At 40.9% G+C, this 15211-nt stretch overlaps 2 protein-coding genes, 4 non-coding genes and 1 pseudogene across 7 annotated transcripts in view; 2 read left to right on the top strand and 5 right to left on the bottom strand.

The window, feature by feature from the left end:
- The window catches only part of LOC137490940 (uncharacterized), a 627578-nt gene that overhangs the window by 51799 nt on the left and 560568 nt on the right, over positions 1-15211 (top strand). The gene's annotated exons all lie outside the window — the stretch shown is intronic.
- Positions 1-15211, top strand: part of LOC137490961 (protein NLRC3-like) — a 372316-nt gene that overhangs the window by 100391 nt on the left and 256714 nt on the right. The gene's annotated exons all lie outside the window — the stretch shown is intronic.
- Positions 3971-4084, bottom strand: LOC137494166 (5S ribosomal RNA; annotated as a pseudogene).
- trnas-gcu (transfer RNA serine (anticodon GCU)) lies at positions 7356-7437 on the bottom strand. Its single transcript has one exon. It is a non-coding gene; the product is annotated as a tRNA-Ser (tRNA).
- On the bottom strand, positions 9369-9450 carry trnas-gcu (transfer RNA serine (anticodon GCU)). The gene has a single exon. It is a non-coding gene; the product is annotated as a tRNA-Ser (tRNA).
- On the bottom strand, positions 10611-10692 carry trnas-gcu (transfer RNA serine (anticodon GCU)). The gene has a single exon. It is a non-coding gene; the product is annotated as a tRNA-Ser (tRNA).
- Positions 11861-11942, bottom strand: trnas-gcu (transfer RNA serine (anticodon GCU)). The gene has a single exon. It is a non-coding gene; the product is annotated as a tRNA-Ser (tRNA).

Raw genomic sequence — 15211 nt, 5'->3', positions numbered from 1 at the left:
AATCATGTGTTTCAGTTCTCTTCTTCCAACATCTGCTCTATACACCATATGATCATCTACATCTATTCTTTCTAAAACAGTATTAAAATCCCCTAAAACAATAACATTATTCCATCCACTCATTAAAACACTTAGATCTTTAAAAAAAGTAACTCTTTCTAAGTCTTCATTTGGAGCATGTATATTACTAGGGATGTAACGGTATTGTAAATACCGTAATACCGCAATATTATTTTTTTTCGATATTACCGAAGTCGCATGACTCGGTAAAACTATAGGTCTTCTGAGAAAATTTGCTCAGGCGAATGAAGTGAACGGGATGTAGCGAAAACTACAATTGCCATCAGCCCATGCTTGACCATCATCCCTTGCGGTCTGTTGTCGCTACAGATCCAGTAATGCGGAAATGGAGTGTGCTGCTAGAAGCGGGGATGAAAAGAGCTGGAAAACTCTAAAGCAGGTCGCACACCAGAAGCGGCGCTCGGCGGCGCGCCACGCAGCGCCACGCAGCGCCATGTATTTTAGAATTCTAAACATAGGTTTCTATCAGGATACACACACCGGCGCCGCAAGTCGGCGACTGTCGACGGCGCCCGGCGACGGCTCAGGACGCAGTTCATTTTTCAGCCGCGCCACAGAGCGCCATCTGATCAGTTTCATGTTAAATATCATTCGAATGTGCGCGTCTGGTGTGTGATACTTATAAACTGTCATGTACATCTGAAAACGGAAGCGGGGCTGCAGACATGCGCCTCTCTGATTGGGGCTTTTCCTGAATATTAAGTAGCCTAACACGCACAGTTCAGTCCTGCATTCTCTCCGTGTAAGTTCAGACTTCGCAAGTTTGATCAAGGCTGCAGTCTCTTCTTTTCAGTTTGATATGGAAAAGCAGATTATACCGAGGACACGGGTAAATCTTCAAAGGGAACAGTGTACTTTATAACTTCATTCACATCACCCTGGCTTCGTTGTTTCACTTTCTCAACAATAAAATGTAAACATGATTTAAGGAACTGCCTATTTTCATTTTAATATTAGCAACTTAGACAGCAGAAATGTTGAGGCGCCGTGCTGCATAAGATGAGCGTCATTTTCACTGTGTGGATGTTTATAACAAAACGGAGCCGATAACAACACTGCCTCCTTTCAATTTCAGTGAAAATACGAAACACACCCTCTCTTTTGCTGAGTATCAGTTTTAAGAATCGATAATGGCCATTTTAAAAGTATAACATACAATAAGTTTATACATTATAGGAAATAAAGGCAAGCGATCAGTCAATATACAGAATGGACGTGGTTACATTAATCATTAACTTATCTTTGCGCTCAGCCAAAACACGTTACCTGAGAACAAGTAATAGATTCCAGTGACCAAAGTCAGGGAATATGTCGTTAGATAAAGACAACAAGATAAATGAAATATCCCGTTTAATAAATATAGTGAGATTAGATCCAGCGGGAGATGCTTGATGAGAAGTCCGACTAGCAGAGCTCTCATCTGGGTAGATGGGCTGAGTGTGATTAAATGTTGAATGTGATGAGTTTTCAACAATACTAAATTGTAACTTTATTTTTTTACATGGTTTAATAATTTTTTGTTATTAAAATTGAAGTTCCTGTTTCAAAAGCTTACAGATAGATGGCTAATTTGTATGTCATTGACACTTTTGGCACTTTTTTGGAGTATTTTCATAAGTTTTGTTTTTTCCTGTAAATGATTCAATAAATACCGTACCGTGACATTCATACCGAGGTATTACCGTACCGTGAAATTCTGATACCGTTACATCCCTATATATTACATATTGTTATTTCTTCATCCTTATTCATAATTTTAATAGTTAAAATCCTTCCATAATTATCTTTAAATAAAACATCAAATGTATATCCTATTCCCCTTCTAATTAGTATTGTCATGCCTTTTTTCTTATTTGGGTCATTATTATACAATATTTCCCCATCCCAACATTTTTTTAAATCATTAACAATGTTTTCATTCCATCCAGTCTCTTGTATACATATAACATCACATTTTTCTGTTAAAGCAATTACATTTTCAAACTTCACTTTGGATGACAGCCCTCTTACATTAATTGAAAAGTTCATTAGAAATATAAAAGAAAACAAGCCATCCAACCAAAAGAAAATCCAAATGAAACAAATCATCAATCATTTGTAGTATTTTTTATGATCTAAAATCTTAGATCAGTTCTGTCAGTTTTTAATTTTGCTTTTGCTTCCTTTCGTAATTTCTGTTTCTTAAGCACTTGTTGAATATTTAATTGTACAGTTTTTCTGCGTCTTCTGTTTATGCTGTCTATTGTTCTGTCTTTAGTCCCAATATTTATTTCATCATTATCATCATCATCGCTTACCTCTTCCTCAATTCTGCTTTCTGTATTTTCACCTGCTGCTCCTTGTTCTTCTTCCATGTCGTGTCCATCGTCTTTCATTAGATGTTGTGTCTCAGTCTCTGCTGTATCTCCTTCATCCACTTCACTCATGGCCTGCTCCTCTTCTTGTTCATTCAAATCATCCGGTGGTAATTCCTGTACTTCCTCTTCCCGTTCTTCATTGCTTGATTTCTCCATTTGTTTGTTCGTTTCCATAACTCCAGTCTCTTCCTCATCCGATTCACATCTGCACCACAATATTGTCTTTTTGCAGCCTTGGCACCGTGGGGCTTTACAGTCCCGCGCAAAATACCCCTGCTCCAGACATTCTCTACACACAAATTGTGGGCAGTCTTTTTTTTCATGTTCAGCACTTCCACATAATCTGCATGTTTTTATCTGCTGATCATGTATCACTCTAAAATATTTTGGTCCTTCCTCTGTATCAAACTTTACATTGTAAGGAAGACTCATGACTTCTTTTGGAAATTTCACCCTGATAAACCTTGTTCCATCAGCCACAGTTGTTCCTGGATGATATCTTCTTCTCAGAGGGAGAATTGGAGAAACTCCCCAGTCCACAAGCTTTTGGATGATTTCACTATCTTGAATAAAGTTGGGTAAATTTAAGAAAGAAACCATTCTCTCAGTTGCGCAGAGTTTTGATATTTGACAGAATTGTTGGTTAATCATTAGTCCATCCATTAAGGGATCACAGTCCGTTTCATTTTCCATAGTAAGTTCATAGTCAAAATTTTTCCTCAGTCCAAACAATTTTCCAATTCCAGTCTTATCTTCCAAAGCCTTTATAATCATCGTTACAGTGATATTTTCAGGATCTTTCACAGTCATTGTCAAAGTTGTTTCTTTTTTATATTGTCGCTGAAATCTAGCTTGACTTTTCAGTTTGTTTATCATCTCATTTCTATGACTTGATTGTTGGCTGTTTTCCAAGTGTTCAGCATTTGCTTTACCTTTAGTTTGTTGCATTTCTCCACTTCCTTCTCTACTTGTGTCTGATTTAGTTTTCCTCCTTCTTGCCACAACAGTTGCCCATGTGTCATTATCGTCGATGCCGTTGTTTGAATCTCTTGAATTGTTGTTTTCAGGAGTAGCTTTGTCCATGCTGCCATAGTCCATTTTTAGTTCCAGTTCCTTTACCAAAGTGTCCATCCTTTCAAAACGTTTTAACCCCAAACAGATAACACTGTCTGGGGTTTAACTAAAACTAAACAAAATTAATACAATTTAATTTAAGCAAAATCAAGAAAAAAAACAATAAAGCAAATCAAAATGGGAGAGCCTTTCTCTCCCTACTGCCACCTCACACTTCCTTGAAAGCAATGACTCAGTCAAACTCAAGGGGGCGTTGCCAGGGTGGTATGGCCGTAAGCGAAATAGGCCGTCAAGAGTTGGCTATTTAAAACAGGCGCAGCACCAGGGAACAAGCGCAGCTCAGCTGGCATCGACACAGCACCGACAGAGAAACAATGCCCTTAAAGGCGAGAAAAAATAATGGCAGCGAAGCTGTGACACGGGGAAGTCTATCAGCTGCCAAATGAAGGACTTCGAGAAGCTTACAGCACCTGGTATTCCCAGGCGGTCTCCCATCCAAGTACTAACCAGGCCCGACCCCGCTTTACTTCCGAGTTCAGATGAGATCGGGCATTTCCAGGGTGAAAATCAGTCCTTAGAGCTGTATTAATAAATCGCAGTCCAATAAAGGAATTAACTTTTTGGCAAATTCTTACTTTATCCGGTGAAATGAGGATAAATTGAAATATGTGTACTAATTAGGGATGTAACGGTATTGTAAATACCGTCATACCGCAATATTAATTTTTTTCGATATTACCGAACTCGCATGACTCGGTAAAACTATAGGTCTTCTGAGAAAATTTGCTCAGGCGAATGAAGTGAACGGGAGGTAGCGAAAACTACAATTGCCATCAGCCCATGCTTGACCATCATCCCTTGCGGTCTGTTGTCGCTACAGATCCAGTAATGCGGAAATGGAGTGTGCTGCTAGAAGCGGGGATGAAAAGAGCTGGAAAACTCTAAGGCCCCGTTTACACTAATGCGTTTTAGTTTGAAAACGCATAAGTTTTGCTACGGTTACGCCAACCGTCCACACTACGCCGGAGTTCTCGAGCGCCGAAAACGGAGCGTTTCGAAAACGCTGGAGAAGCCGTTTTCATTCTGAAACGCTGCTTTTCCGTCTCAGTGTGGATGATGGAAAACGGAGACATCTGAAAACGGAAGTGGGGCTGCAGACGTTCGCCTCTCTGATTGGGGCTTTTCCTGAATATTAAGTAGCCTAACACGCACAGTTCAGTCCTGCATTATCTCCGTGTAAGTTCAGACTTCGCAAGTTTGATCATGGCTGCAGTCTCTTCTTCTCAGTTTGATATGGAAAAGCAGACTATACCGAGGACACGGGTAAATCTTCAAAGGGAACAGTGTACTTTATAACTTCATTCACATCACCCTGTCTTCGTTGTTTCACTTTGTCAACAATAAAATGTAAACATGATTTAAGGAACTGCCTATTTTCATTTTAATATAGCAACTTAGACAGCAGACATGTTGAGGCGTCTTGCTGCATATATGAGCGTCATCTTCACTGTGTGGATATTTATAACAAAACGGAGCCGATAACAACTGCCTCCTTTCAATTTCAGTGAAAATACGAAACACACCCTCTCTTTTGCTGAGTATCAGTTTTAAGAATCGATAATGGCCATTTTAAAAGTATAACATACAATAAGTTTATACATTATAGGAAATAAAGGCAAGCAATCAGTCAATATACAGAATGTAGGCTACGTGGTTACATTAATCATTAACTTATCTTTGCGCTCAGCCAAAACACGTTACCTGAGAACAAGTAATAGATTCCAATGACCAAAGTCAGGGAATATGTCGTTAGATAAAGACAACAAGATAAATGAAATATCCCGTTTAATAAATATAGTGAGATTAGATCCAGCGGGAGATGCTTGATGAGAAGTCCGACTAGCAGAGCTCTCATCTGGGTAGATGGGCTGAGTGTAATTAAATGTTGAATGTGATGAGTTTTCAACAATACTAAATTGAAACTTTATTTTTTACATGGTTTAATATTTTTTTTTGTTATTAAAATTGAAGTTCCTGTTTCAAAGCTTACAGATAGATGGCTAATTTGTATGTCATTGACACTTTTGGCACTTTTTTGGAGTATTTTCATAAGTTTTGTTTTTTCCTGTAAATGATTCAATAAATACCGTACCGTGACATTCATACCGAGGTATTACCGTACCGTGAAATTCTGATACCGTTACATCCCTAGTACTAATATTATGGAATACCTGTCAAATTCACGATTTCTATATCACTCTATGGTCTTCTCACACACACGCGATTGCAAAATGGCGTCAGCGCACTGTAAACGCAATGCAACATGCGGTCTGACTTTAACACACTCTTAAACACACTAACACACTAAATAACAACTATTTTGCAGGTACAACTTGATTTAGTACAACTAAAATCACTTTTAAACTGTTTAGGAATCATAACATACTGTATTTTAATCTTTTTGTTCAAATTTGCTCCTCTATTATTCTGCCAACCGGTCTCGTCTCTGCTCTGTCTCTCTCTCCCAGCAAGCTGGGAGGGGCGGAGCTAACAACCCGCTCCTATGATTGGTTGTTACTTTACCTCAAACTACATTTGTATACATGAATTTTATTTCGTTTATCATATTTATAAAGACTTGTAGATATAATAATAATATGATTATTCTGCTCTAAATATTATTATAAATAAAAATTTTACTATTTCACTAGGGTTACTTATGTTTCTGCAACTATTTTTGGTAAGATGACTTTCAGCTTTGCCTGATTTATACTTCCGCGTCAAGTGACCAGCGTAACCCACGGCGCAGGCAACGCGCGTGGCTGTGCATTTATACTTCTGTGCGCTGTCTCTGTTGGTCTGCATTAACACTTCTGAAACACTAGTTGGCAGTGAGGTGTAAATCTTCCTCTGTGTCGAGTTTCTTTGCGGCTTTTTTGCTTTTCCTGAACACTTCCGGGATGTACAAGTGGCTCAAACTCGCTCATTTTGATGCAGGAACCGGCGGACGTGCAACAACTTTAACTATGAGGTTAATACACAACAAAACTTTCCACCCGGAGCTCCTTCATAGGACTCCACACTTGTAAACAATCGCTCGCGCCATTCGCGCAGCTCTCGGTCCCGCCCAGACTCGTCAGCGCTACCAAGCCAACCAATCACAGAGCTTACGCTACGCGTCGTTGCGACGTGTAGTTACATTTTTTGAGAGGTGCACGTCAGTATGTGCCGTAGCATACACCGGCGTTTTACGCAGAAGTATAAATCAGCCTTCAACCACTCGGCCACCTCGTCACATATTTTACTTCTTCTCTGGTAGAGGCCGGACTGTGGCACATATTTATATATGTATGTTTCTGCAACTATTTTCGGTAAGATGACTTTCAGTTTTGCCGTATGAACGAAAGATCAAATGAACGACAAAAATGGGATTCGATGGACTCGGCCACCACATCATGTATGTACTCACTTTCCTGTTGGGGGCTGGACTACGGCATTTCTGTATATATTGGCTGCTGTTTTCGGTAAAGATGACGTTAAATTTTGCAACAACATCCTTCAAAACGATAAGAGCGTGCGAGTAAAACACCTTCCACGGAAGCACCGGCCGCTTTCAAACGCCAGAGCATTCGAACGACAAAGATGGGATTCGATAGACCCTTCCACCTTGTCATGTATGTACTCACTTTCATGATGGGGGCTGGACTATGGCATATGTTTGTATTTTCAGCTATTTTCGATAAAGTTGGCATAAAATTTTGCAACAACATCCTTCAAAACGCTAATAGAGTGAGAGAACTTATACAGAAACACCATGATCTCGCAAATACCAGAACATATGAGCGACGAGGATGGGATTCGAACCCATGCGTGCAGAGCACAATGGATTAGCAGTCCATCGCCTTAACCACTTGGCCACCTCATCCAGCCTTTTCTTCCTCTCTGGTAGAGGCCAGACTGTGGCACATATTTGTATATGTATGTTTCTGCAACTATTTTCGGTAAGATGACTTTCAGTTTTGCCATATGAACGACAGATCAAATGAACGACAAAAATGGGATTCGATGAATTCTTCCACCTCGTCATGTATGTACTCACTTTCATGATGGGGGCTGGAATCTGACATTTCTGTATGTATTTGCTGCTATTTTCGGTAAAGATGACGCTAAATTTTGCAACAACATCCTTCAAAACGCTAAAAGAGTGAGAGTAAAAGTACTTCTACAGAAACACCATGATCTCTCGAATGACAGAACATATGAGCGACGAGGATGGGATTCGAACACACGCATGTAGAGCACAATGGATTAGCAGTCCATCGCCTTAACCAATCGGCCACCTCGTCACGTACTTTCCATCTTCTCTGGTGGAGGCCGGACTGTGGCACATAATTGTAAATGTATGTTTCTGCAACTATTTTCGGTCAGATGACTTTCAGTTTTGCCGTATGAACGACAAAAATGGGATTCGATGGACTCGGCCACCCCGTCATGTATGTACTCACTTTCGATAAAGTTGACATAAAATTTTGCAACAACATCCTTCAAAACGCTTAAAGAGTGAGAGTACTTCTACAGAAACACTATGATCTCTCGAATGCCAGAACATATGAGCGACGAAGAAGGGATTTGAACCCACGCGCGCAGAGCACAATGGATTAGCAGTCCATCGCCTTAACCACTCAGTCAACTCGTTACATATGTTCCATCTCTCTGGTGAAGGCCGGACTGTGGAACATAATTGTAAATGTATGTTTCTGCAACTATTTTCGGTCAGATGACTTTCAGTTTTGCCGTATGAACGACAGAGCAAATGAACGACAAAAATGGGATTCGATGGACTCGGCCACCCCGTCATGTATGTACTCACTTTCCTGTTGGGGGCTGGACTACGCCATTTCTGTATATATTGGCTGCTATTTTCGGTAAAGATAAAGTTAAATTTTGCAACAACATCCTTCAAAACGATAAGAGTGTGCGAGTAAAACACCTTCCACGGAAGCACCGGCCGCTTTCAAACGCCAGAGCATTCGAACGACAAGGATGGGATTCGATAGACCCTTCCACCTCGTCATGTATGTACTCACTTTCATGATGGGGGCTGGACTATGGCATATGTTTGTATTTGCAGCTATTTTCGATAAAGTTGACATAAAATTTTGCAACAACATCCCTCAAAACGCTAAATGAGTGAGAGAACTTATACAGAAACACCATGATCTCTCAAATACCAGAATAAATGAGCGACGAGGTTGGGATTCGACCCCACGCGTGCAGAGCACAATGGATTAGCAGTGCATCACCTTAACCACTCGGCCACCTCGTCGCGTTCTCTCCTTCTTCTCTGGTGGAGGCCGGACTGTGGCACATAATTGTAAATGTATGTTTCTGCAACTATTTCGGGCAGATGACTTTCAGTTTTGCCGTATGAACGACAAAAATGAGATTCAATGGACTCGGCCACCCCGTCATGTATGTACTCACTTTCCTGTTGGGGGCTGGACTACGGCATTTCTGTATATATTGGCTGCTGTTTTCGGTAAAGATGACGTTAAATTTTGCAACAACATCCTTCAAAACGATAAGAGCGTGCGAGTAAAACACCTTCCACGGAAGCACCGGCCTCATTTAAGCGCCAGAGCATTCGAACGACAAGGATGGGATTTGATAGACCATTCCACCTTGTCATGTATGTACTCACTTTCATGATGGGGGCTGGACTATGGCATATGTTTGTATTTTCAGCTATTTTCGATAAAGTTGACATAAAATTTTGCAACAACATCCTTCAAAACGCTTAAAGAGTGAGAGTACTTCTACAGACACTATGATCTCTCAAATGCCAGAACATTTGAGCGACGAGGATGGGATTCGAACCCACGCGTGCAGAGCACAATGGATTAGCAGTCCATCGCCTTAACCACTCGGCCACCTCGTCAAGTGCTTCCTTCTTCTCTGGGGGAGGCCGGCCTGTGGAACATAATTGTAAATGTATGTTTCTGTAACTATTTTCGGTCAGATGACTTTCAGTTTTGCCGTATGAACGACAGAGCAAATGAACGACAAAAATGGGATTCAATGGACTCGGCCACCCCGTCATGTATGTACTCACTTTCCTGTTGGGGGCTGGACTACGGCATTTCTGTATATATTGGCTGCTATTTTTGGTAAAGATGACGTTAAATTTTGCAACAACATCCTTCAAAACGATAAGAGTGTGCGAGTAAAACACCTTCCACGGAAGCACCGGCCTCATTTAAGCGCCAGAGCATTCGAACGACAAGGATGGGATTCGATAGACCCTTCCACCTTGTCATGTATGTACTCACTTTCATGATGGGGGCTGGACTATGGCATATGTTTGTATTTTCAGCTATTTTCGATAAAGTTGACATAAAATTTTGCAACAACATCCTTCAAAACGCTTAAAGAGTGAGAGTACTTCTACAGAAACACCATGATCACTCAAATACCAGAACATATGAGCGACGAGGTTGGGATTCGACCCCACGCGTGCAGAGCACAATGGATTAGCAGTGCATCACCTTAACCACTCGGCCACCTCGTCGCGTTCTCTCCTTCTTCTCTGGTGGAGGCCGGACTGTGGCACATAATTGTAAATGTATGTTTCTGCAACTATTTCGGGCAGATGACTTTCAGTTTTGCCGTATGAACGACAAAAATGGGATTCAATGGACTCGGCCACCCCGTCATGTATGTACTCACTTTCCTGTTGGGGGCTGGACTACGGCATTTCTGTATATATTGGCTGCTGTTTTCGGTAAAGATGACGTTAAATTTTGCAACAACATCCTTCAAAACGATAAGAGCGTGCGAGTAAAACACCTTCCACGGAAGCACCGGCCTCATTTAAGCGCCAGAGCATTCGAACGACAAGGATGGGATTTGATAGACCATTCCACCTTGTCATGTATGTACTCACTTTCATGATGGGGGCTGGACTATGGCATATGTTTGTATTTTCAGCTATTTTCGATAAAGTTGACATAAAATTTTGCAACAACATCCTTCAAAACGCTTAAAGAGTGAGAGTACTTCTACAGACACTATGATCTCTCAAATGCCAGAACATTTGAGCGACGAGGATGGGATTCGAACCCACGCGTGCAGAGCACAATGGATTAGCAGTCCATCGCCTTAACCACTCGGCCACCTCGTCAAGTGCTTCATTCTTCTCTGGGGGAGGCTGGACTGTGGAACATAATTGTAAATGTATGTTTCTGCAACTATTTTCGGTCAGATGACTTTCAGTTTTGCCGTATGAACGACAGAGCAAATGAACGACAAAAATGGGATTCAATGGACTCGGCCACCCCGTCATGTATGTACTCACTTTCCTGTTGGGGGCTGGACTACGGCATTTCTGTATATATTGGCTGCTATTTTCGGTAAAGATGACGTTAAATTTTGCAACAACATCCTTCAAAACGATAAGAGTGTGCGAGTAAAACACCTTCCACGTAAGCACCGGCCTCTTTCAAATGCCAGAGCATTCAAACGACAAGGATGGGATTCGATAGACCCTTCCACCTTGTCAGGTATGTACTCACTTTCATGATGGGGGCTGGACTATGGCATATGTTTGTATTTGCAGCTATTTCCGATAAAGTTGCCATAAAATTTTGCAACAACATCCTTCAAAACGCTAATAGAGTGAGAATAAAAGAAGTTCTACAGAAACACCATGATGTCTCAAATACCAGAACATATGAGCGACAAGGATGGGATGCGCACCCATGCGTGCAGAGCACAATGGATTAGCAGTCCATCGCCTTAACCACTCGGCCACCTCATCCAGCCTTTCCTTCTTCTCTGGTGGAGGCCGGACTGTGGCACATATTTTTAAATGTATGTTTCTGCAACTATTTTCGGTAAGATGACTTTCAGTTTTGCCGTATGAGCGACAAAAATGGGATTCAATGGACTCGGCCACCCCATCATGTATGTACTCACTTTCCTGTTGGGGGCTGGACTACGGCATTTCTGTATGTATTTGCTGCTATTTTCGGTAAAGATGACGTTAAATTTTGCAACAACATCCTTCAAAACGATAAGAGCGTGAGAGTAAAACACCTTCCACGGAAGCACCGACCTCTTTCAAACGCCAGAGCTTTTGAACGACAAGGATGGGATTCGATGGACTCTTCCACCTCGTCATGTATGTACTCACTTTTATGGTGGGGGCTGGACTATGGCATATGTTTGTATTTGCAGCTATTTTCGATAAAGTGGACATAAAATTTTGCAACAACATCCTTCAAAACGCTAAAAGAGTGAGAGAACTTCTGCAGAAACACCATAATCTCTCAAACACCAGAACATACAAGCGACGAGGATGGGATTCGAACCCACACGTGCAGAGCACAATGGATTAGCAGTCCATCGCCTTAACCACTCGGCCACCACGTCACGTACTTGACATCTTCTCTGGTGGAGGCCGGACTGTGGCACATATGTGTATATGTATGTTTCTGCAACTATTTTCGGTAAGGTGACTTTCAATTTTGCCGTATGATCGACAGAGCAAATGAACGACAAAAATGGGATTCGATAGACTCGACCACCCCGTCATGAATGTACTCACTTTCCTGTTGGGGGCTGGACTACGCCATTTCTGTATATATTGGCTGCTGTTTTCGGTAAAGATGACGGTAAATTTTGCAACAATATCCTTCAAAACGATAAGAGCGTGCGAGTAAAACACCTTCCACAGAAGCACCGGCCTCTTTCAAACGCCCGAGCTTTTGAACGACAAGGATGGGTTTCGATGGACCCTTCCACCTCGTCATGTATGTACTCACTTTCCTGTTGGGGGCTGGACTATGGCATATATGTTTGTATTTGCAGCTATTTTCGATAAAGATGACTTAAAATTTTGCAACAACATCCTTCAAAACACTAAAAGAGTGAGAGTAAAAGTACTTCTACAGAAACACCATAAAATCTCTCGAATGCCAGAACATATGAGCAACGAGGATGGGATTCAAACCCACGCGTGCAGAGCACAATGGATTAACAGTGCATTGCCTTAACCACTCGGCCACCTCATCATATATTTTCTTTCTTCTCTGGTGGAGGCCGGACAGTGGCACATAATTGTAAATGTTTGTTTCTGCAACTATTTTCTGTAAGATGACTTTCAGTTTTGCCGTATGAACGACAGAGTAAATGAACGACAAAAATGGGATTCGATGGACTCGGCCACCCCGTCATGTATGCTATTTTCGGTAAAGATGACGTTAAATTTTGCAACAACATCCTTCAAAACGATAAGAGTGTGCGAGTAAAACACCTACCACGGAAGCACCGGCCTCTTTCAAATGCCAGAGCATTTGAGCGACAAGGATGGGATTCGATGGACTCTTCCACCTCGTCATGTATGTACTCACTTTCATGATGGGGGCTGGACTATGGCATATATGTTTGTATTTGCAGCTCTTTTTTTATAAAGGTGACATAAAATTTTGCAACAACATCCTTCAAACCGCTAAGAGAGTGCGAGTAAAACACCTTTCACAAAAGCATCGGCCTCTTTCAAACGCCAAAGCATTTGAACGACAAGGATGGGATTCGATTGACTTGGCCACTTTGTAATAATATTTTGCAACAACATCCTTCAAAACGCTAAAAGAGTGAGAGTAAAACAAGTTCCACAGAAGCACCAGGCTCTCTCGAATGCCAGGACATATAGCGACGAGGATGGGATTTAAAGAGCACAATGGATTAGCAATGCCAGCTGCTGAAGGATTGTCCATCAATATTTCACAAATGTTGAAGATAAGAGCCAATCGGAGCGATTGGGTCCAACATTGTAGCCAATCACGTTGCAGCGTCTCAACATTTGCAGCCAATCGCGGACCGTAGTTCTCAACATTTTCAACATTTGACCAATCAGAGTCATGGCAATGTTAAAGCTGGGGAAGGAACCATTCCAAGATTCACCGCTAGGTGTGCAGTCAAACAGGTTAGTCAGATGTCAATCAATTTTCCGAACTGAGCCGAAGGTACACGAAGGAATAACAGGGTCATCTGGAGGCGGGTCAGAGGTCAAAAAAGTTTCTTGACCTTCAGTGATTTTCGACAAACAGTATCATTCGACAGAGCACAGCATCGTTTTGTTTAAAGTTCAGGATTTTTTTTCTGATAGTGATTTCTTAAAAAAGATAAGAAAATCTACATAATTGCACGTATTAATGTTTTAGTGTTTTGTATTTCAAATTTGGATACTTTAATCTAAAACCGTTTAATTTATAGGAGAAAAAATGTCTGAAAAATTCCACAAAGCCATGTCAGACGCTGACTGGATTTCACGTCTAAAAAGTTTACCAGCACAAGAGTTTGGCCATCAGATGAGGGCAACAGGAACAGGCCAGCTCCTCGATAAAAAAAGTGGCTTGAGATTTATCAAAGGGTGTTTATTTCGTTTACATGATATAACGTTTGTTGAAATTTGCTTAACTTGTTAAGCTTCAGTACATTCAGTACAGTATCTATGTAAAACATGTCATACTTGTTTTTAAATATTAATGTGTTTTAAATTGCATGTATTTTAAAATTTACGTCGAATAATTTACTATAGTTTGACCGTTTATGAGAGTGATTTTAAAAGGTGGGGGAATGGATTATGAATGTACAATACATGCTGTGAGTTTACCTGCAAGCTGTGTGACAAGCGTGCGTGCGTAAAATTTTAGTACAACACCCTAGTCTTTTGTTTCAAGTATATCAGTATCTAGCAAGATGCCCAAACTTCTGACGTACGAAAACGTTCCTTTATCGAAGTAGTTCACAACTATCCATTAACAGAATTTGTAATGTAGTCAAATGTGTAGTTGGTCAACGGATGCTAGCGACAATGTTTTTCCCCCCTGTAGTTCAGTGTTTTGTTTTGTCTTGGACAAACGCAGCTGCATAAATCCTTAAGTTTTAAATAAAAGTGAAACTATCAACAAAAAGCTTGACGGCTTTCAAGCTATAAATACAAGCACTGTCATTTACAGCTCATTGCTGCCTAATGGTGTTAATGGAAGTTTTTACCAGTATTATGTAATGTATGAGTGAATGGTCTTTTCCAGAAAAATTCCAGAACATCGTTGCCTGTGTGAACAGTACATGTTTTAACTTACTGGTAAAGACGTTCCAGATATTTTCTGGATATTTACCAGGTAACACTGTGTGAAAGGGTCGTTTATAGACGTTTATTAGCCTTGGTCTTAACATTAATATTAATTTGTGCCTATTCCACATTAAAAAAAACGGTTTAACTCTGTTTTGTTTGGGAACTCGCGTGGTCAGAATCTTTATTGGGCAGCGTTCTGCACAAGCTGTTTAAACAGTGGACTAGTACAGTCAGATAATTTTCCATCGAACTGTGTCATAGCTCATTACCACAAGGTTGACCTGATTTTAGCCCTCCTTGATGCCCACATTGCCCAAATGCACCGCACTGCTTTCGCCTTAGCTCGCCTCCAGCTCCTCTTTGAAAATTAATGACTTCTGGCTACTTTGACAGTCTCGCCAACAACGCTTGAACGCACTGTAAGAGTCAATCTCATGTTTACTGCCTGTTTAGTGAGGTACTTACAATATTTGGCATGCCTGTTTTTTAACCAACTCACTGATTTCACTAACTTCAAGTTGTTGTTAATTGCATCTTAGCAATTTCAAGTCATTTTTAT

The sequence above is a fragment of the Danio rerio genome, chromosome 4 (assembly GCF_052040795.2).
Source record: "Danio rerio strain M-AB ecotype USA chromosome 4, GRCz13ab, whole genome shotgun sequence".
NCBI lineage: Eukaryota > Metazoa > Chordata > Actinopteri > Cypriniformes > Danionidae > Danio > Danio rerio.
Note: the sequence above shows the minus strand (reverse complement) of the source record. Positions and strands in the feature narration are given on the sequence as shown.